Here is a 20,858-nt window from a genome sequence, read left to right as displayed (position 1 = left end):
TTTGATGCTGCCCCCAAGAAATGCACTAACATTATGGAAAAAATAATGCCCAATTTCCACATAAATGCATAGAATTAACCTGTAATTTTTATTTAATTCTTATTGAATTCTCATGCCTGGGCAGGAGACAACACCTACACCAGCCATAACCATCGGAGCTTAGACACAGTGGCTGATTCTTCTGCCAAGCAAACTCCTGTTCTCTGTGATTAGCAGAGGCTGAGTCATGCAGGCAACAGGCCTGTTTATATACAGTTGTCTTAAAATAGGCTGGACGGTAGAAGGAGGGGAAAAGGTGGAAATCGTATTCCCAAGTTGTTCTTACTAACTTCCTTTTGGGGGCATTGGGTGCAGGGGGATCTATTATCAAAGATGTGTCAGCTTATCCTGGGAGGCTGTAGTGAACGGATTCTGTGTGCACATGTGTGTATCTCACTACTTTAATAATATCACCATAGCTAACTATAAACAAAACAAGCTCACAGAAATTCTGCCAGTGAATAAGTTTTGAAAGAAATGCCTTCATTTGGTGACCTCAGTTCCTCCCCCTGCCATAGCAAACTTCATGTGCATCTAAATTGCCTGGCAGCAAATAAGGTTTGAAATAAATAACTTGGTAAACTCACTCTACAGAAGCTGCAGTCTAGAAGGCAGAATTTGGGCCTGTTCTCTGGGTGATGAATTTATCACATAAAACAGCATTCTTTGATGTGACCCTCGTAAGGGAAAGGGAGACCTAGTACTCTGCTTCACCTCGGCCTTTAACCCCATTTCCTCTCTTGAGGCTCCACGCTGGGGCTTGCTGGGTGGTTGAGATGTTGGAGGTGGGGAGAAGGGGGACTGCTACCCGACGCAGAACAAAAATCTGGGGTCAGCTCAGCTCTCATTTTTCCACAGGGCAAAGCGGTCAATTTGTTTGTTTGTTTACTTACTAACAAACAAATGTTTTGTGAGTGGGGAATGAAAGGAACATGATAAGATTAACAAGTAATATATAAACTACAGTTTATATATACTTATATATTAATAAATAAACTCTAAGGTAATTTATTTCACTAGATTTTAAACATAGCAATAAAGCTCTAGTCCATGATATAGAAGATGCTTCCCCCCCCCCAAATTATGCAAAATTCGTGTTAGTTGTTGAGGAAATTCTGGTAAAAATTTCAAACAATTTCAGAAGCATGGAAAAAAATCAGAATCCCCTTTCTCCCTTCCTATAGCCCCTCCTCCTCTCAAAGCAACCACTCTTACATGGAGTTCATATCCTTTCAGATTGTTTCTAATCACACACAATTCATGTGTAATGGGTAACATAGTACTCACACATAGCATATAGCATAGACTTTTTTAAAGCAGGGATTCTACTACACATATTATTCTGTAAACTACTTTTTTACTCTCTAGACACTGTACTTAAAGAGCCACCTCATACTTTTTAATGAATGCATCATAGTTTTGCCAGCCTCCGATGGGTAAACATTTAGAAAGCTACTTTCAGGTAAGAAGTTTTCTATGTAATGGTAGGATTCTTTCTATGCTGTGGGACGATTTTTATCTAAATGCTTTGAAACCAACTATGGATATGAACTGAGAACCGTTTGAATTTACGGAAAACAGGCCCTCAGGCTTTACGGCACTCGTCCAAGGTTGGAGGGCACTGAGCCGTCTGCCTGCTTCTCAGCCTGGGGTCTTTCTTTTCGAGCCAGAGAAGCCACTGTCCCCTGGGGACTGGAAGGGTACCGAGAGGGGGAAGAAGCTTTCAGTGGAGAAAATAATACAAGGAAAGGAGGCAGGAAAGTGACACAACGGGCAAGGGAAGAAGGAAGGACAAAGGGAGTCGGTGACCTTGTCATGGGCCCTCGAAAAGAAGAAGGAGACCACAGGAGAGACTAAGCAACTGTGCGGAGATCCTTGGAGCCATTTTTTTCAAAGGATATTCTGTTGCCAAAATAAAATTTAAGGGAGAAGCCAGAAAGCATTCACATAGGAAGGACATTGTGAAATTTTGATTAAGTCCTGGCAGATGACTCAAAGAACATTGCTGTGACTCAGATTGGAATAAAAAAGCATGATGCAAGCCTTAGAAGGGGAATGTTTTCATGTAGTTATTTTGGGGCTCATGCATACCAATGAGGAAGGTTATAAAAACAATGTATATTGCCTCTAGGCAAAATTGCAGTGGAGGTGCCAACCTTGTCCGGGTCCCTGCTTCCTCATCCTCAGCTTTCTCCCACCTTGGATGGCATCCTCCACCCTCTAATACCCTGAGTCACCGTGGCAGCTCCCCAATTTCTATAGTGGGGGGGAGCTTAGGGGCAGCTATTTAAGAATGTTATAAAGGAAGACAAATAGCAAAGTTTCCAAAAGATGTTTTTATTCACATTCTACATTACATTAAGAGAAAGTTAATTAGTCATCTCAAACAATATTTCTCTTACTTTATATGAGGTGTTTTGGGGGATTGGAGAAAGTGAAATCCTGCGCAGGGCACATCCTTAATCCTAATACTGCTGGCCATGGTCTTCATGTTCTCTCTGCTTCCTTTTCTTCAAATCTTGCTCTGAGGATGGGTGAGGACGAGCTCGGATAAGGCACTTCTGGATTGTCAGCTCAGCTGCTGCGATGACTGGGCTCTCGCATGAGTCAGGGAACAAAACTTAACCCAAGGAATCCATCTATTTGGGATGCAATGTGAGTTGGTGGAGTGAGTATTCTGGAAGAGAAGTTGGTTCTCGCAGGCTCCTGATGTTTGTCTACCTCTCCGCCTGCTCCCGAGGCCAGGCCAAATGAGAGTCCAGGGATTTAGCTGATGCTTTTAGGATAGGAAGAAATTACACTATCATTGGTCAAATAAATAAAATATTGAGTAGATTCTTGAGTATGTTAAGATATATACATGAAGATATCTTCATTGTGAGTAAAATGTGCTATTTTAAATACACTGGGCCCTTTTCAGAGGATCAAGCCTGGTAAGGACATAGGAACTCTGGCTCTGCAAGGGCTGAAAATAAGGATTGCCCTCAGGGTGTTTATAAGAGGATGTTAAAATGGAGGTTTCAGCCTAGTTGTTGATATGCTAGGGAATTTCATTCTCTACTGCCTGTCCTAAGGGGAGGAGATGGACTAGACAGAGACTGTTTGTAGGAAACAGAAACTAGATATTTTATCAAAATGAGGTTCATTTCGAGGAATTTGGTGGATAGAAAGTTTTAGAAGGGCTGGAGGAGTAGACTTTAGGCTCGGCCTACAGAAATGACTTTTGGGACAGAACCCCTGCATGTGCCCCCAGGCAAGCTGCTATTCTGGCTGCTCTCCAGAGCTGAGGAGTCAGGAAGCTAACACTAGAACTTAGAACCATGATGTCAACCTCATATCACTGGAACTGTGCTCCAGAGAGAAGGAAACCTCTGCCATGGACTGATCAGCTGCTTCTTAGTGTCTGTGAAGATGATGAGTGGGCACTGGATCGTGGATGCCAAAAAGTACTAGCTCCATCCCTCTGGCCTTGTTGGCAGGGAGAAGGTCCCTTGCCCCACCTCCCTGCTCCATTCCGCCTTCTAAATCTTGTTCAAGTGCCATCAATTGGCAGAACGTGATTTGCAGGAGAATCTGAAAATGAAGATTTTCAAATTTGCAGTATAGGAAAGCACAGAACAAAAGAAATCGGAATTGATGCTGGGGACCAATTCACCATATCTGCTATAGAAGGGAGGACTGGGGTAGGAGTGGCATCAGGGGGGTGATTCCCATTCCCTTCAGGTCCAGGGAGATGAGCTTCAGGGACACTACTTGGAGAGCTAGGAATGTGTCCTCTGCACTTTGCAGTTTAGGAGGGGGGAGGGGAAGAGAATTCTGATCCCTGCCTGGGGAACCTAAGAATAAGAGGTGCTCTGACTGTAGCAGCCGAGGTGATTTTGGAGCTGTATCATGACTGGCCTATTCTCTCAGATGTGGGGATTCCAAAGGAAGGAAGTAGAAGAAAACATGAAGGTTTCCAATGGACATAATGGCTTCCACTCAACGGAGAGCTGGTGTGTGGAATGACTCCTGTCTGTGCAAGTGGGTTGTCTGAAGTGGAGGAGGGGCTGCAGCAAGAAGAGGGTGGAGATTGGCTATGAATTCTTAGGGGTTGAGCAAAGAGCCAGAAGCATGGAGCAGGAGGAGACTGGAACAACCCTATTAAGAAGGACTCCCAAGAATCGACAGACTTTCACCTTAAGAGAAGGAATCGGGTTTTACAACTGCCAGGCCTGGTGAGTGTGTGGAAGCCTCAGATCAGCTTCAGACAAGTACAAATGGTCCTGCTTCCTTAAATCTCCTCTCTCCCTATATTCATGGGTCAGAAACTAGGTACAAGAAGGGAAGGACGAGGAGCTGCAAGGTGGTGAAAGTGAGTGCTACAGACTGAATTGTGTCCTCACCCTCAATTCCTATGTTGAAGCCCCACACCGCAGTGTAGCTAAATTTAAGACAGGGTCGTTAAGGAAGTAATTAAGGTTAAATGAAGTAATAAGGATAGAGCCCTGATCATATAGGATTAGTGCCCTTATAAGAAGAGACACCAGAGAGATCTCTCTATCCACCTTGTTAGGACACAGCGAGAAGGCAATTATCTGCAAGCCAGGCGGACAGCCCTCACAAGTTGCTGAACTGGCCAGCACTTTGGTCTTGGACTTCCTAGCCTCCAGAACTGTAAGAAATAGATTTCTGTCATCAAAACTATACCCAGTCTGGAGTGTTTTGTTGGGGGTAGCCTGGACACACTAACACAGTGAGCAGCCAACCAAGCCCCTTTCTCTACCTGATTGTAACCTGCAAGCTGGAGGAAGGGAAGACTCTCGACTTTAAAATGAGTTTGGAGTTTCAATGATTATAGAAAGCTGGGTGTTTTGCTTCCTTAACTGAGACCAAACTTGTTACATATTCCCAGAGAGTGAACAGAAACATCATGGGATTGGTCTAGATTTTTTTCTAGAAACTAGAGAAGAACAAGCCCGGAGAGTGAATTTAAAGAGACAGTGGAGATTATGCTAAGTGAAATAAGTCAAGCAGAGAAAGACAATTATCATATGGTTTCACTCATTTATGGAACATAAGAAATAGCAGGGAGATCGGTAGGAGGAGGAAGGGAAGAATGAAGGGGCGGTAAACAGAAGGGGGAATGAACCACGAGAGACTGTGGACTCTGGGAAACAAACTGAGGGCTTCAATGGAGATGGGGGTGGAGGACTTGGATAGGCCGGTGATGGATATTAAGGAGGGACATATTGCATGGAGCACTGGGTGTTATACACAAATAATGAATCATGGAAAATTACATCAAAAACTAAGGATGTACTGTATGGTGGCTAACATGACATAATAAAAATTAATTAAAAAATAAATAAAAAAATAAAGAGATAGTGGAGACAGAAAAGAAAGCTATTTGATGAGTCCATTCTAAGAATTGTTCTTGTTCAACATATGGATTATAAATTAGCCTCAGAAACCAATACATCATGTTTCATAGTCAAGATAACCCACATATCCTCAAGGAGGTGGAATGATTACAGGCGTCTTAGAAAGGACTGTATCTGGCTGAGTGTGCCCGTCAGAGCTGGGCCGGCTCACCATGGAAACAAAGACAGAGAGAGTAGGAGAGCAGCCTGAGATTGTTGACACCTATCTAAGCGAGCACAAGGGGTGGGACTTTAGACCCAACAGCCTGAAGTGTCTCCATTTCCATAGCAAACTGTCCCTCTGGTGTGTGAGAGAGCACCCATCTTTCTAATTAGAGAGATGCTCCTTAGGGTTGATTAATTACCATTGTTGTGATTCCATCATCACCTTTGTGTAAATCAGCTCGCCGTGTAACAAGCTGAGAGAGAGAATGAGATGGTTCGGGGGGAGGGAGAGAGTGGGGGAAACCTAAGATTATTTGAGACTTACATTTGTACTTCTCATTGAAAATGTACACAGCGGACACACTGGTAATTTTTTTTTAAAGATTTTATTTATTTGACAGAGAGGGACAGCCAGCGAGAGGGGGAATACAAGCAGGGGGAGTGGGAGAGGAAGAAGCAGGCTATTAGTGGAGGAGCCTGATGTGGGGCTCAATCCCGGAAATCCGGGATCACGCCCTGAGCCGAAGGCAGACGCTTAACAACTGTGCCACCCAGGCGCCCCTACGCTGGTAATTCTGATCATACTTGGGCTTCCTGTGGCTGGGGGTGAGAGGAGGATGTACCAACTTGCTAACACAAGTTTTCGAGTCTTCTGGATGATGTAAAAATTCATGGTAAATTCATGAATTGTCATTCTGGTTTGTGTATATCAGTCCCAGTGAACTTGGTTAATGTGAGTCTGCTCCTGCAGAAGGAGTCCATTCTCAGTGTCTGCCAAATATCGATCAATCAGTCAAGCAATGGATTGATAAAAATTTCTGGTCTTAAGACTGATAGCCACGTACTAGTAAATTATCAAGGTAAATACTTTATTGTGAGTATTTGGCAGTATTCTGAGTATCTTGGCAGCTAGGTTGCTGTACTTCTGGGGACATGCATTATCAACTGCTTTTTCATTTTCAAATGTACAGAGGGCCTACATAAACAGAGGGAGAGCTCAAGCTTGTGAGCCCCCTAGGAATCCATGCAGATCATGGCATTTAAGTTGGAGTTGTTTAATGAATCACAACCTAATTTCCTCTATTGTTCATGACTATTTTGTTGTTGCTGAAAATGTTTGCCAAGCAAAGAATCTTACCACTTCTTACTTTAACATATTAAAGCATTTGACATATGATAGGTAAACTGCCTCAGGTATTCAACACAGAGACCAGTTATAATCGATGTGGAAATAACAATTGTGTAAATAGTTCGACCAGGAAATGTGCTTTATTTCCAGGTACTGCAAGCCAGATCAAGGAGAGTATACCCATTAGCCACCTCTTGTCTAGTTTCTTCAGCCATTCTGGCCCTTTTCCCAAGCAGGATAATTCTCATTACTAAAATAGCACAGCTCTAAAGCAGGCAGGCCACATGATGTTTAGATGGGGTGAGGACCCGTGGCAAACATTCCTGACCTTCTACCAACATGAAACCAGAGTAGGTTAATGCCCTCTTTGCAGGAAGAAACCTAATCTGGTGGGTAACAGAGGACCCATATTTTGATGACAAAAGTTGACCCCGACAAAAGCAAAAAATGTAGCCTCTTTTCACCACTTGTCTGTAAATCTTTTAATTGACTGAGCAAAATGAAACCATTCTTTCAGACTTAAGAGTCAGCATTTCAAATATGTTTGTTTAATGTTAGATTTTGAAGATGTTGACTACATTATCAAAATTTGGTATACCCCCTAAAGGAAATCACACACTCTTTAAAGTCTAATTGTAGTTTAGATTGCTCAATTGCTAAGCAAGGGACAATGTAATGTGTTTGGACGCCCTCTCCTATGTGATTCTAGAATTTTACCAGAAATGAATAAATGCATAGCAAAGTAGGGTGGGTTTATAGGTTTAAAAGTCAATAAAGCTAAAGATAAAAACTTAGCAAAATGGAAATAAAGAACAATTCTCTAATTTACATACCATAAAATTTACCCATTGTGAGTGTTCAGTTATTTTTAACCAATTGGCAGTGGTGCAGCCTTATCATCCCCAGTTTTAGAACTTTCCTATTGCCCCAGAAAGTTCTCTTATGCCCATTTGCAGTAAATCTCCACTCTAGCCTCAGGCTCAGACGCTAACCTAATTTCTGTCTTTATAGATTTCTTATAAATGTAATACAATATGTACTCTTTTGTGCATTTGGCTTCTTTCAGTTGGCCTAATGTTTGGCTTTTATGAACAACACCGTGATGAACATTCTGTACAAGTCTCTGTAGACGTTTGATTTTTCTCTCTCTGGCGTAGATACTTCAGAATGGGATTGCTAAATTGTATGGTAAGGTTATGTTTAACTTTTTAAGAAACTACCAAACTATTTTCCAAAGTGGCTTTACCACTTTACATGCCCATCAGCAATGTGTGAAGGTTGTTTCTCCATGTCCCTTCCAACACTTGTTAATGTCTGTCTTGATTTTAGCCAATCTGGTGAGTATGAAAAGGTAGTCATTGTTGTTTTAATTGGCATTTCTCTGATGAGTAATGACATGAACACCTTTTCATATGCTTATTAAATATTGCTTTATCTTCTTTGGTGAAATATCCATTTAAATCTTTTGCTTATATTTTATTGGGTTATTGGTCTTATTATTGAGTTGTGAGAGTCCTTTATATAGTCTAGATACAAGTCTTTTATTAGATATATGATTTGCAATTATTTTCTCCTAATCTGTGATTTGTTTTTTGTTTTCTTAGTGGGGTCTTTTGAAGAACAAATTTTTTAATTTTGATAAAGTCCAATATATCAATATGTTTATTTTATGGATCATCTTTTGGTGTGACTGGCTCTTTCTTTCTTTCTTTCTTTCTTTCTTTCTTTCTTTCTTTTTTTCTGGTTCTACTATAAATGGCTCCATGGGAACATATATTCTCCTTTGTCCCCTTTGCTATATCCCTAAAGTTGCACAGAAGTATTCTACTGAAGGAAAACAGCAATAGGGAAGAGTTTTCAGATTGTCACAATCTCTGAAAGATTGTATCGAGAATGGAGAAAAATGAGCCTGCATGAGACAAAGTGGAAACAAAACCTAAAACACAGCACAGAAGTTACAATTAGACAAATAGTACAGTACACCTAACATTAAATTAATATATTCACAAGAGGATGGAAAGCACAAGGGAAGAAGTGGCTAACAATTAACAGTACTGATTCTTTCTGGCGATTATAAAAGAAAAAGCGGAGGCTTCTGGGTGGACCTTGACTTGAGGTGGGCCATGGGAGGGGCTGGTGAGGTCTCCCTCTTCATCATTCTCTTATCTCTCTTCTGGTGATGTAGACTGAGTGAGGTAGGAGAGTGTCAAAGAGAGGAGGGAGAACGGAGCACTCAGCCAGTAACATAAACAGAAAATAATGATGTGGAAACGGAGTCGGAAAACTCGGGCTTATATCCTGGCTCTACCCTCAGCTAACTAAGTTGCTGAGGCCAGATACTTGATCTCAGAGTGTTGGTTTCTTCCCCTTTAAAATGGGAACAATAATTCTGCTTCACAGGGGGGTGTGAGGATCAAGGTGTGTGTTGGGGGTGGGGGGATGCTTGTGAATGTGCCTGCTGCACAGTAAGACCCCAGTAGACCCCACCACAAAGACTCAGAGAAGTTCTGGGGCAAAGCATACTTAGGTGTGGAAAGTGTGCTGGCATTAGGTCCTGGAAGGCCAGAGATGAAAACAACCATTTGTGGAAAAATTCTACACTCCTGCTGTCAACCTAACCAGACGCTAAGAACAAGAATCCCAGTGTCTTCAGTAATCTGATTAGAGGAGTGGAATATAGGAAAGGCTATCTGGGAGAAAGAAACCCTGTAGTTTTTGCTGTTTTTATCTCACGTTATTAGAGGTATAGAAGATCTTAGACTCTAATGGAAAGATAAATGATACTGGAGAACAAATGGGAGAGGAAAAGATTAGTTGAAATCTAAGCACTGTCATTAAAAAAGAAAAAAGCAGGAAGAATTTTTCTCATTAGTCAAATGAAGGGGTTGGTGTAGCTAACCTCTGAGACCATTTCTTGTTTATGATTCTACCATGAGGAAAAACTTTTCAGAGAAGCAAGACTGTACTTACCAGAAGGAGAGTTTCCAGAGAGATTTTAAGGTGGTTGGTAAGAGAGTTGCCAAAAAAATTTCCTAAAGAGGGAATGAATTCTGAGTAAAATAAGAAAGCAGAAATAAAGAATTCCTACCTAAGACACATGCCAGTATTTAAAAATTACCATATAGAAAACACTGAGGCCAATTTAATTCTATAGGTAGAATCTTTTTCATATAAAGATGCAGGAAAAGTCGATATTTTGGAATGTGACTCTGGGGATGGGTAACTTTCAGATTGCAATGTTAGACATAGCAATTAAATTTGGAAAGGCCTGGAGATTTGCAAATGGGTTATGTGAATCAGGAAGACAATTCAGAGACAGATCATTTAAAGGGACTAGACCTACACCTGGGCTTGAAGGAATAACGTGGCCCACATATGTCACAATTAAATAGATTGTCATTGGAAAGAGTATTTCCAGAGACTGACAATTTGCCCCTAATTCTCCAGGTCTGCAAATCTGGTTGCCAGCACCCAGCCACTTAGACCCACAAAGCAGATTTATTTGTGACATATATAATGGCTGTGAGAGAGTTTTAAAATATATGCTTCAATACTTAAATATGATGTTCTATAAAAATATAACTGCTAAAATAACCTAGTCCTCACACCTGTGCTGAATATTTCTCATTCTTCCCTCTGTGTCTTGTCTTCACCCTTCACTGCTCTGCTCTCTACCCTGGGAGGTTGCCCTGTTTGGACTGTATCACAGGGCCCTTTACCCCCTAGATCCCTGTGGGGACCCTAGCAAATACCGTCCCTCAGTGCTAGGTGTTAGGAAAGAAACCTGATTAAGTTTATCAACCTCGGAAGAATGGGAATTTTGTCTGAGAGAGTGAGTGTGCATGTGCGCATGTGTGTATGTGTTTAACTACAATAGCAACATATGCTGATTTTGAAAAATTTCTGACTATATCAAACTGCTTAGAGGAAAAATTAAGAGGCACTTTTTCCTTTTGAATTAGAAATTCCTAAAGGTACATCCAAATAACCTATGTAGTTTTATTTCATAATTCTCTGCCAGGTCGCTATGCTCAGCCTTTATACTGTGGTAGTCACAGACTTGGTCATATGCTCACAGCTGAAACACAAGTGAAGGGAATGCTGACTTTGAACAATACTGTCTCCCTGAGATTCACAGTCTCTCACTATCTCTGTTCTCCTCTTTTCAATGAATAACCATTTAGTTAGAAAAACCTTGATAACCATAATCTTAGAGGAGTTTTTTTTCCTTCTGAACAACGTAAAGGTATTTTTAAGTAAAAGAAATATTTTTTTAATTTCAAAACTAGTACATCACTGGCGTGCCTGGCTGGCTCAGTCAGTTAAGCAACTGCGTTCGACTCAGGGCACGATCCCAGAGTCCTGGGATTGAGCCCTGCATCGCATTGTATCCATCGGGCTCCCTCAGCAGGGAGTCTTCTTCTCCCTCCCTCTGCCCCTCCCCCTGTTTGTTCTCTCTCTCTCTCTCTCTCTCTCTCTCTCTCTCTCTCTGTGTGTGTGTGTGTCAAATAAATAAATAAAATATTTTTAAAAAATAGTACATCACTATGAACACTTAAAGCAAATACAAATATAATAAAATGTAAAGGTGCCCCATTCCCCTCCCAATCCTTACCCCCAAACCACCTCAGTTCCACACTCAGAGATAACCATTGCTTAAACATAGTTTGAAAATACCTGAATAAGCAGAACACATTTTCTTAAGATGTTTTTAAGATATGAAAAAAAAGTCGGAGAAAGAGAATTAGCCTGTATCTTGCCCATATATGAGATGGGTTCAGGGTGAGAATGAAGCGTACAGGGGGAAGCAAGAAGAATAAGAGACAAGGCTTAAAAAAAAACAACACCACCATTCTGAGAGAAAAGTGTACGCCTAGAGAGGAATTCAGTTTGTTGGGGGGAAATGAAGAAGAGATTCAGTTTTACCAAGTTTTAAGAATTGAAACTTCCAGGGAGAAGTAGAGATAGAGTGTGGTTCGCACAGCATGGGAAACGGCTCACTCAAGGGAACGTGGAGGGCTCGGGCAGAAGCGTGACAGGGTCCCTGAGGGCTGTCAGTGAAACGAAGAACCAAATAGGAGAAATCTGACTGATAGATGTTCGGTTTAAGGCCTTGGGCTCAACCCATTTAGCATAGAGGCAAAGGGATGATGGGATGGATGGAAAAGGGCTAGTAATAAGAAAATATTAAGCAGACAACAGAGAGCCTGACATTAAGGACCCCAATGGTACATTGACATTTTTAACAGAAGATTTATAATTAGGAAGTGTGGCTAAGAAAATAAAGAGTGATATTTACTAAGTAGGGTACATGTGAAAATCTTTCTGTTTTTTGTTTACGGCTATGATTGTTTGCAGAGCCTATTACTGATTTGTAACCAGACTTCGTAGAATTTCTTTTTTCTCCCAAAAATAGCTACCATATTTTTGGAGATCCTGTGTTGAGATTAGAGCCCTAACGGCATTTTGCGTGATAAAACATTTGAAACTAAGATCCCGCACAAGCTTTCAGAAGACTAATTGTGGGCTTGAGCCTATTTAGGAAAGAGAGAAAAATCCTCCTTAAGGGGAAGTGGGAAGAAAAATGAGGAACAAAACTGCAAGAAAGAGGTAGGCTAGAGATGTTTATGCTTAGTAACTTTGTGTTATCGGTTTCTGAGTGTGGTGTGAAAAAAATTAATAGAAAATGATTGAATAGGAAGTTGTAAAGTGGAGAGAAATGAATGAATTCTCCAAAGTGGGGTTACACCATTTTTGTTATTATTGTTATTAAGCACTTATTATTCATTGAGCTAGGTTTTTTTAGGTATAGGAGTTATGAGGGTAAGAGAGTTGCCGTCCAGGAAGACATAAGGCTTGTTTAGTTACTTATTTTTTAAAACCTCCTTTGTAGCATTTTTCTCCTAATGTTGATCATTAGATTGAAATCTGGCTTTGAAAAGTCAGCAACCCTATTTTCCCTAATGATCAGGTAGATGGATGCCTAACTGTGAGCCTCAAGACTAGAAGGGAGAACTTTAGAGCAAGCATTTCTTCAAGCGGGCAGACCCCAGCCAGTGAGTAGCAGAGGGAGTGTTTATTAACTGCCACTTAATAAAGGAGTTATTAAGTTAAAGGCAGTTAATAAAGGAGCAAAACTAGCTGTTTCTACGTCCAGTCCTGAGTAGCTATCTAAACCCAGAGTATCAAAATGGCAGTTTAACTGAACTACCCTTTGCAAATCACATGCTTATTAGCCACATGCTAGAAAGAAAGAAAGAAAGAAAGAAAGAAAGAAAGAAAGAAAGAAAGAAAGACAGAAAGAAAGAAAGAAAGAAAGAAAATGGAAGGAAGGAAGGAAGGAAGGAAGGAAGGAAGGAAGGAAGGAAGGAAAGGGATGAAGGAAGAAAGAAAGAAGAGCCTACTTGCATTTAAGTCTGCTGAGTATCAAGAGCCCCTGACACGGTTAGAATTCCTTTGATTATAAGGCACAATGTGGTCACATGCTAATGCAAAAAAAAAAAAAAATCCACATGCTGTGATCCAGGGAAGCTGATCACCAGGCCATGGGAAGGGTAAGAACCAAGTCAGCTTTGGACACTGGCTATGTTCTCCCCTCTCCTCTCCTGCTCTCCCCATCCTTTCCCTCCCCCTTCTCTTCCTCCTTTCCCTTCCCCTTCTCTCCTCTTCTTTTCTTGGAAACTTTCTTCTTTCCTCTATCTACTCAGCTGACCCAAAATGACTTCTGGATAGCCCACTTTCTCTCCCTCATCCCTTCACCTTTGCGTGTGCTGCATCTTCACCCTGGGCGGTTCTCCCTTCTCTTGGCAGCTTGGTTGGATCCTGTCTGCTTCTTCAGAGTGTTCTCAGGTGCAGCCTTCTCCAAGCAGCTGCCGTTGATCCTCCAAGGCTGGGTAAATGCCCACCTTCCAGGTCCACCTGTGCTAACTGTTCTGTCTTATGACTTTCCACTTTGTATTGTACTTCCCTGACTGCTGTACCTTTCTCCCACTGCGCGGAGAGCTCCTTGAAGGCAGGGACTGTCCCTTGCTTCCCTAGAGCTTTATACAGAGTATGGGCACATTAGTGAACGGCATTCTCTGGGGTTATACAGTGCCCCTCTGACCAGGGGCTCAACAAACACTCCTTGAATGGATGAATGGGTGGATAAACGAATCTGTTGCTCTCACTTGAGGATTACACAACAATTGTGTGTATTGTCCCAGCACCTAGTCCTCCCACTGTTGTCTTCCTTATCATGGCATGCATCAGATTCACTTGTGTTTGGAGTTCAAGCCTGGTAATTTTATAGTGCAATTCAGGACAGGTCTAGCACTACGTAAAATTGTGCTGAAACCAATAGAGAAGGACACTGACTCACGTCTTGGATTCCCTCACTGAGATTTCCAGCTGGCAAAGAAATAGCACACCTGCAGGGAGATGGCTCAAGACCAGTGGCTTTGTTCACGTCCAGGAGACATGGTTTACTTTGGATACCAAATGACTGAACTGGTCGGTACTCCTCTTAAAAACTTCCATTCCGAGGGCGCCTGGGTGGCTCAGTCGGTGAAGCGTCAGCCTTCGGCTCAGGTCATGATCCCAGGGTCCTGGGATCAAGCCCCACATTGGGCTCCTTGCTCAGCGGGAAGCCTGCTTCTCCCTCTGCCTACAGCTTCCCCTGCTTGTACTCTCTCTCTCTCTCTTTGATAAATAAAGAAGTAAAATCTAAAAAAAAAAAAGAAGAAGAAGAAAGAAAGAAAGAAAGAAAGAAAGAAAGAAAGAAAGAAAACTTCCATTCCCAGCCAGAGAAATTCACAGTGTATAAAGAAAATAATGGTTTGTGATTTATATTTTTGTGATTTTAAGAATATTCCCAGGAGGCACCTTTGTGTTTATTTTCTCACCAGGCTTTAGCAGGTTCTTTAGCTAGACTGCAGAAATTGGTTTTAATGTTTCTGACTTGACTTCATCATAGTCTGTGAACACCACATATTAGCCTTGTCTATAATGCAAAAGTGGTCTCTTTTACAGTTACTGGCTCCTCTGGGAGTTGTTACTGCCCATGATAATGTAGGCGCACACTCACCTGTGAAAGGAGGGTATAAAGTTGATTTGAATCCTAAGTATTTCACAGTCCAGTATAAGTAACACTATTCATGCTCTTTTCCATAAGCAGCCGATCTCACTGCTGAGTTACGGGTGTCATAGTCCCAGTGAGGCTTATTATGAATTCTTGGGATCTCAACATCAAGAAAAATCATGTTCTGTTTCTAATTAGAAGCAAAAAGAGATAAACTGCATTTTTTAAAATGAGAAAGTGGGATTTCCCTCCCAAAGCTCATGGGGAATTTTTTGGCTTACTTGATTTTGCTGCCACAACCACGGAGGTCAGCATGTCCTTAGGTATAAGAAACTGTTTTGAACTCTGTACCAACTTGAGTATTAATTTCTATCACAGCTAGTTTCAGTGCCCTTGTCCATAGTTATGTTTTACTCTCAAGCATCCTTTACTCAAAATAAATAAGTACCAAAAAAATCTCCATAGTAGCCAGAGGGACATTCCTTACACATGAGCATAAGAGGAGTTTCCAAGAAGCAAATGATGTTCTGGGATGGGAAGGTCAGAGAGAGAAGCAGGTCAGTCTCGATTAAAAATAGCGACTTAAGCAGTAAGACTCTAATAGGGGTAAGTGCAAGAAATTTCACTTTTATGAAGCCATGTAGATGTCTACTAAATATTTTGTTTCGTTAATTTCAACTCCACCTTTTGGTTTCTGGGACGTTTAGGATTAGGAGAAGCTGAAAGGAGGTAGCTTACAAGTAAATGATTTCCTTTTGCTGTATAAATAACCCAACTGGTGGTGTGTTGGCTGATGGCCATACCCACTCATGAAGCTCCAAGCCAAGATTGTTCTTTCCTGGGTTAAGATTTTTCCAGATTTTTAAGATTTTTCCATATTTGGAGCAACTGCATCCTTCCCTTATTAAGGCTTGAGCAATCGAAGGAGGAATGGAAAAGGAGGAAGCTTGTCTGTCAGCAAGGTCACTAAATATTTCATTCCAGACAGCCAACTGGCACTTGGTCAGCCATTCAGAGTTGAAAGGCCACAGAACACCTGTATCAGGTGTTTCCTTCCTTATCCTAAGGGTACAGTTACCACATACTCAGACAATATCAAATGTGAACTGACCAATCAGCTTCCCAAATCTCCCTGCAAATCACACACTGGGCATCAGGTGATGCCAAGAATACCTTTTCTAGGCAAAAACATCTGCCCCACTTTCCAGTCCCTGATGCCTAAAATACCACCAGTAAAGATTTTTATCTTTGTATTAAGGAACTGGGTTTATAAGCCAGAGGTTTGGGATTGTGTCATTGGGTTATTGTGGCAAGTCACTTAACTTCTTGAAGCCCATTTCTCATCTATACCATTGGATTAATAATGCTGTCTTTTAGGCTGTGAGGATTAAATGAGATATTAGCTGTTGTCAAATTTTGGTGCATATGAAAATTATCTTGGGTGTTGGTTAAAAATGTAGATTTCAGGCTTCCTTCAGAAGATAATGTTTATTAACTTATTTTATAAATGTAAAGACTTGTATAAATGTAAGTAATTGCTCTCATCATCCTAATACTTTGAATGGTAATCAGCCTACTACACATCAGGAAAGGGAGTGGAGTTAAAGAAATTGATATTCATTGAATATCCAATATAGTTTAGGCCTATTATCCACATTACTTAATTATATGAGGTAGGGATTATGATTCTCATTTTACAGATGAGGAATGGCAGCTGAAAGAAGTGAAGATTCGGGTTCAGCATCAAAGGGCAGGGTCTGAGGGGCTGCCTCCAAAGTCCAGGTTCTTCCCACTATAGCAAAATTAATTTACCAATAGATATGGATCCTTTTCTAAGTGACCGTAAGTGAAGACCAGGCTTTTAAAAGAGGAAAGATACAAATAAGAGGCCCTCAAAGTGTGGCTTCCAGAACAATATCTTTAGCATCACCCTGGCAACTTGTCAGAAGTGTTAGTGCTTGGGCCCCACTCCACACTTCTGAATCAGAAACTGAGACTGAGCATGGTTACACAACTTGCTGAAGGTCACACAAAATTTTAACTAGTCCTCTCCACTCTCTCTTTTGAGCAAACCCTCCAATGAACACATCCACTCTTCCCATAGGCTAAAGAAACTTGGGGGTCATAATTCTTTTTACTGCATCCCAGTCCTGATGATGCATCCTGGTTCTCCAGCAGCCATTCACACATGCATCCAACATCATTGGCTCCTTGGGTGCTAGACATGTAAGTATGAAGGGGCTCCCACCTGAGGCCCTCATCTATGGGTGAAAAAAGACACAAACCAATATTTACAATGCAGGATGCTTTCAGAGAGGCTAGGCATATCAAACTTTACCTGAGGGTGTCAGGAAATGGTTATAATGGCTAACATTTATTGAGCACTTACCACATGCCGGGAACTGCTCTAATTTTTTTTATACTTATTTAATCATCTCAACAATCCCCTGGGGGAGGGACTATTATTATACCATCTCACTGATGAGAAAATAGTCACAGAGAGGTTATATAACTGCCCCCAAAGGCACACAGTTAGTGTAAGCTAAGCATTTCTATTATGTTTTTTCTAAAAATTCAATTCAGAGGACAGCATATCTGAGTTTTGTGGCACCTTGACATGACTCTTTTCTAAAAAAAGTATTTATTTATTTTAGGGAGAGAGAGAACATGAGTAGGGGGGGAGCAGAGGGAGAGAGAATCCCAAGTAGACTCCCCACTGAGCAGGGAGCCTGATGAGAGGCTCGATCCCACGACCCCTAGATCATGACCAGAGTGGGAATCAAGAGTCAGATGCTTTACCAACTGAGCCACCCTGGCACCCCAACTTTACATGACCCTTAAAAGCTGTTTTGTTATAGCTAATGTTTCAGTATGTGATAGCTAGGGTATTGTCTGTGGAGAAAGAACAAAGTATGAAGTACCCAAGGAAGCTAATTTGATCTTTAATAGAGTGGTTGGCTCATCCTTTAGAGTAATACTGGGGAGAAGAGAGTTAACTTGGTATAGACATGTTATTTTCAAAACTGATAACTCATTTCATTTAGGTGCTATTGTGCTTAGATTACCTTTTGACTCCCTGTTACCTAGCCTTTCCACTGGGAAAAGCCCCATTTTGCTGTTAGTCAGCTGGTTTGCTCTCCAGTCTGTGAGAGTGGTCACAAGGGAGACTAATGTGGATGACTCAACACGACCCATCACCGCCACTAGAAAAATATCCCAAACCAAGATCTACGGGCTCTGATTTCCTGGTGTCATTTATCTAAAGAGCAGTATCATCTCATCAATCCTATAGGAATCCCCTCCAAAGAGGGGATTTCTCAGAAGTGCCTAAGTGTGCAAGATGAACAAGAGTCCAAATTTGACATGGATGAGGACTGTGAGAAAGAGGGCTCGAGAGACATTTCAGAAATAGGTTGCTTTGGAATGGAGTGTGACTAGGCAAGAAAGACAGAACTGGTCGACCCTAGGAGAAGGTTTAAGATCTGTTCTCCCAGAGGAACTCAGGGTAGCAGCTGGGAAAGGGAGTCAGGAGAGTAGCAGCTTCTTGGGGGCTGTTTTCACTCTCTTGTCTCCGTTCTCAGGGAACTGGCCCCTATCACATGCTTGGGCTCCCAAATCCTGTGTCTGAATTGCATGACCCTATTCTTTGTTAGACATAGTTGATTGGTACAAGGTACCTCTGAGCTAAATGGAGCCAATAAGATTTCTCTCTGAAGGATTTGGAAGCTTGAACCGAGAAATACAGATATCACGGGTTCATGGTGTTGAGTGAGGGTAGTGGTCTGGAACTGTTGCTAATGCTAATGATTGGATCTGCCTTGGGTCCTGCCCTCCTTCAGGATGGTTGTTCAGCTCTTCTGGGGATTTCCTTATTTATCTGTTAGTTACTTTCTTATGTTTAGGTTAGTTAGGTTTGATTTCTGTAATTTGGGATCAGAAGGGCCTAATCTAAGACTTTGAGAAAGCTGGCAAACACCTCTTTGACTTCAATGCCATCTTCCCAATTCTGACTGAAGGAAACTAACTCCTTCTAAATAAGATTGACAGGTTAATTAGCTGGAAATTAAGGCTCCATTGAAGTTTGAGACTACTTAAGAGTGGAAACCGAGAGAAGTGGCCTCTCTCTCTCTCTGTGTCTCTCAAATAATTTAAATCATATCTCAGGGAACAAGATTAAGGACCAACTGTGATTGACTCCAGCCAGAGGTAGCTGAGCAGTCTGCAAACTGATGATGGCTAAGATTTCTAGAACTTATTACTGGCTGCTAAGCCAGACTTATTGCATCAGACGATCTAGGACCCAGGAACATGCATTTTAAATAAGTTCGCTCATCAAGTTTTATGTTATTTTTTAAATTATATATATACATATATACATATATATATATATGTATATATATATATATGTATATATGTATATATGTATGGTTCTTCTAAAACACTTGGTTCTTCTAAAACATTTATTCTCAGACTACTAAACAAATTACCACAAACTGGGTAGCTTAAAATGACAGAAGTGTGTTCTTTCACTGTTCTGAAGCCCCAAGTCCGAAATCCATGTGCTGGCATGTGCGTGCTCCCACTGAAGCCTCTAGGGAAGAATCCTTCCTTGCCTCCTATAGCTTCCACGGGTGGCCAGCCATCCTTGGTGTTCCTTGGCTTGAAGCTGTGTTCCTCCAATCTCTACCTCCATCATCACATGGCCTTCTCTCCTGTGTGTCTCTGTCCCTATTTCCCTCTTCTTAGAAGGACACCATTCATCCGACTAGGGCCCACTTTGAGTATGGCTCCTCTTAATTATACCTGTAAAGAGCCTATTTCCAAATATGGTCACGCTTATAGGTACTAGGGATTGGGACTTGAAAATACCTTCTTGGGGAACACAATCCAACCCACAACACTTCCTGTTGGACATTCATATTGTTTCTAATTTTTTCCAAATGATAATGGTACGGTGGACATTCTTTCATATGAATCTTTGATGTCATCGTTTCTGATTGTTCCCCTATGATAGGTTACTAGAAGTCAGTAGTGGGTCCGATGGAATATCAATCAGAGTCCAATCAGGAAAACAAAAAACACTTGAGTTTTTATAACAATGGTGAAGTTCATGCAAAAAATTGTTCACATGGGTTATAGCTGTGGAGTCACTCAGGGCAAGTGAGGTAACCCAGAGTTTAGGTTTGAAACCATTACTTCCCCTGTGAGCACCTGATGGAATCTAGAACCACAATAGGCCTGTTGGGCAGGAGGTGGATCCCTAGCAGTGGATATGGACGTACCACTCCCCAGCTTCCCACTAGTATCCCCCTCAGCCAAGTGACCAAGGAACCAAACACATGACACCCAGGCACCAGTTCTCTGCAATTCAGAGCAGACCAGGCAAAGGCAGAAGTGACCTGAGGGCAAATGGACAGAGGCTAGCACAAGTATGCGGTGTTGTAAGGGTCTGCTGCGTTACTAAATGCTTTCCAGAAAGTGTCTATCAATATACATTCTCATAGTAATAAATGAGGGCCTGTCTCAGGACACTTGTTTGTATTGAGAATTTAAATTTAATAAAGAACATTTTCCACTTCTTCCTAAGGCAATGCATATTCACTGTGAGAAATTTGGAAACTAGAAAAGCAAACAGAAAAATTTAAAATCCTCTCTGTCTTTACCACTCGGTGACAATCACAATTGACAGTGCCTCATACACATCAGCAAGTGCTCAGTAACTGTTCAAGAAACAGAATGGAATGATGTCCTAAATACCCTATTACATGCGAAGTGAGAGTTGCTGTTCACAAGAGTGTCCATTTTCTTTTTTTTTTTTAAAGATTTTATTTATTTATTTGACAGAGACAGAGACAGCCAGTGAGAGAGGGAACACAAGCAGGGGGAGTGGGAGAGGAAGAAGCAGGCTCATAGCAGAGGAGCCTGATGTGGGGCTCGATCCCATAACGCCGGGATCACGCCCTGAGCCGAAGGCAGACGCTTAACCGCTGTGCCACCCAGGTGCCCCAAGAGTGTCCATTTTCTAAGCATTTTTCTGAACGTTTGCTATCCTGAATTCTTGAAC

At 41.5% G+C, this 20,858-nt stretch overlaps 1 long non-coding RNA gene across 1 annotated transcript in view; it reads left to right on the top strand.

The window, feature by feature from the left end:
- Nucleotides 1-4,196: 4,196 nt before the first annotated feature.
- The window catches only part of LOC103663585, a 114,285-nt gene continuing 97,623 nt past the window's right edge, over nucleotides 4,197-20,858 (top strand). Inside the window, exon 1 of the long non-coding RNA XR_005832474.1 lies at nucleotides 4,197-4,256. This is a non-coding gene — a long non-coding RNA (uncharacterized LOC103663585). The remainder of the gene's footprint in view (nucleotides 4,257-20,858) is intronic.

The sequence above is a fragment of the Ursus maritimus genome, unplaced genomic scaffold (genome assembly GCF_017311325.1).
Source record: "Ursus maritimus isolate PB19 unplaced genomic scaffold, ASM1731132v1 scaffold_5, whole genome shotgun sequence".
Taxonomy (NCBI): Eukaryota; Metazoa; Chordata; class Mammalia; order Carnivora; family Ursidae; genus Ursus; species Ursus maritimus.
The sequence above is the reverse complement of the archived record's forward strand: the minus strand, read 5'-3'. Positions and strand labels throughout refer to the sequence as shown.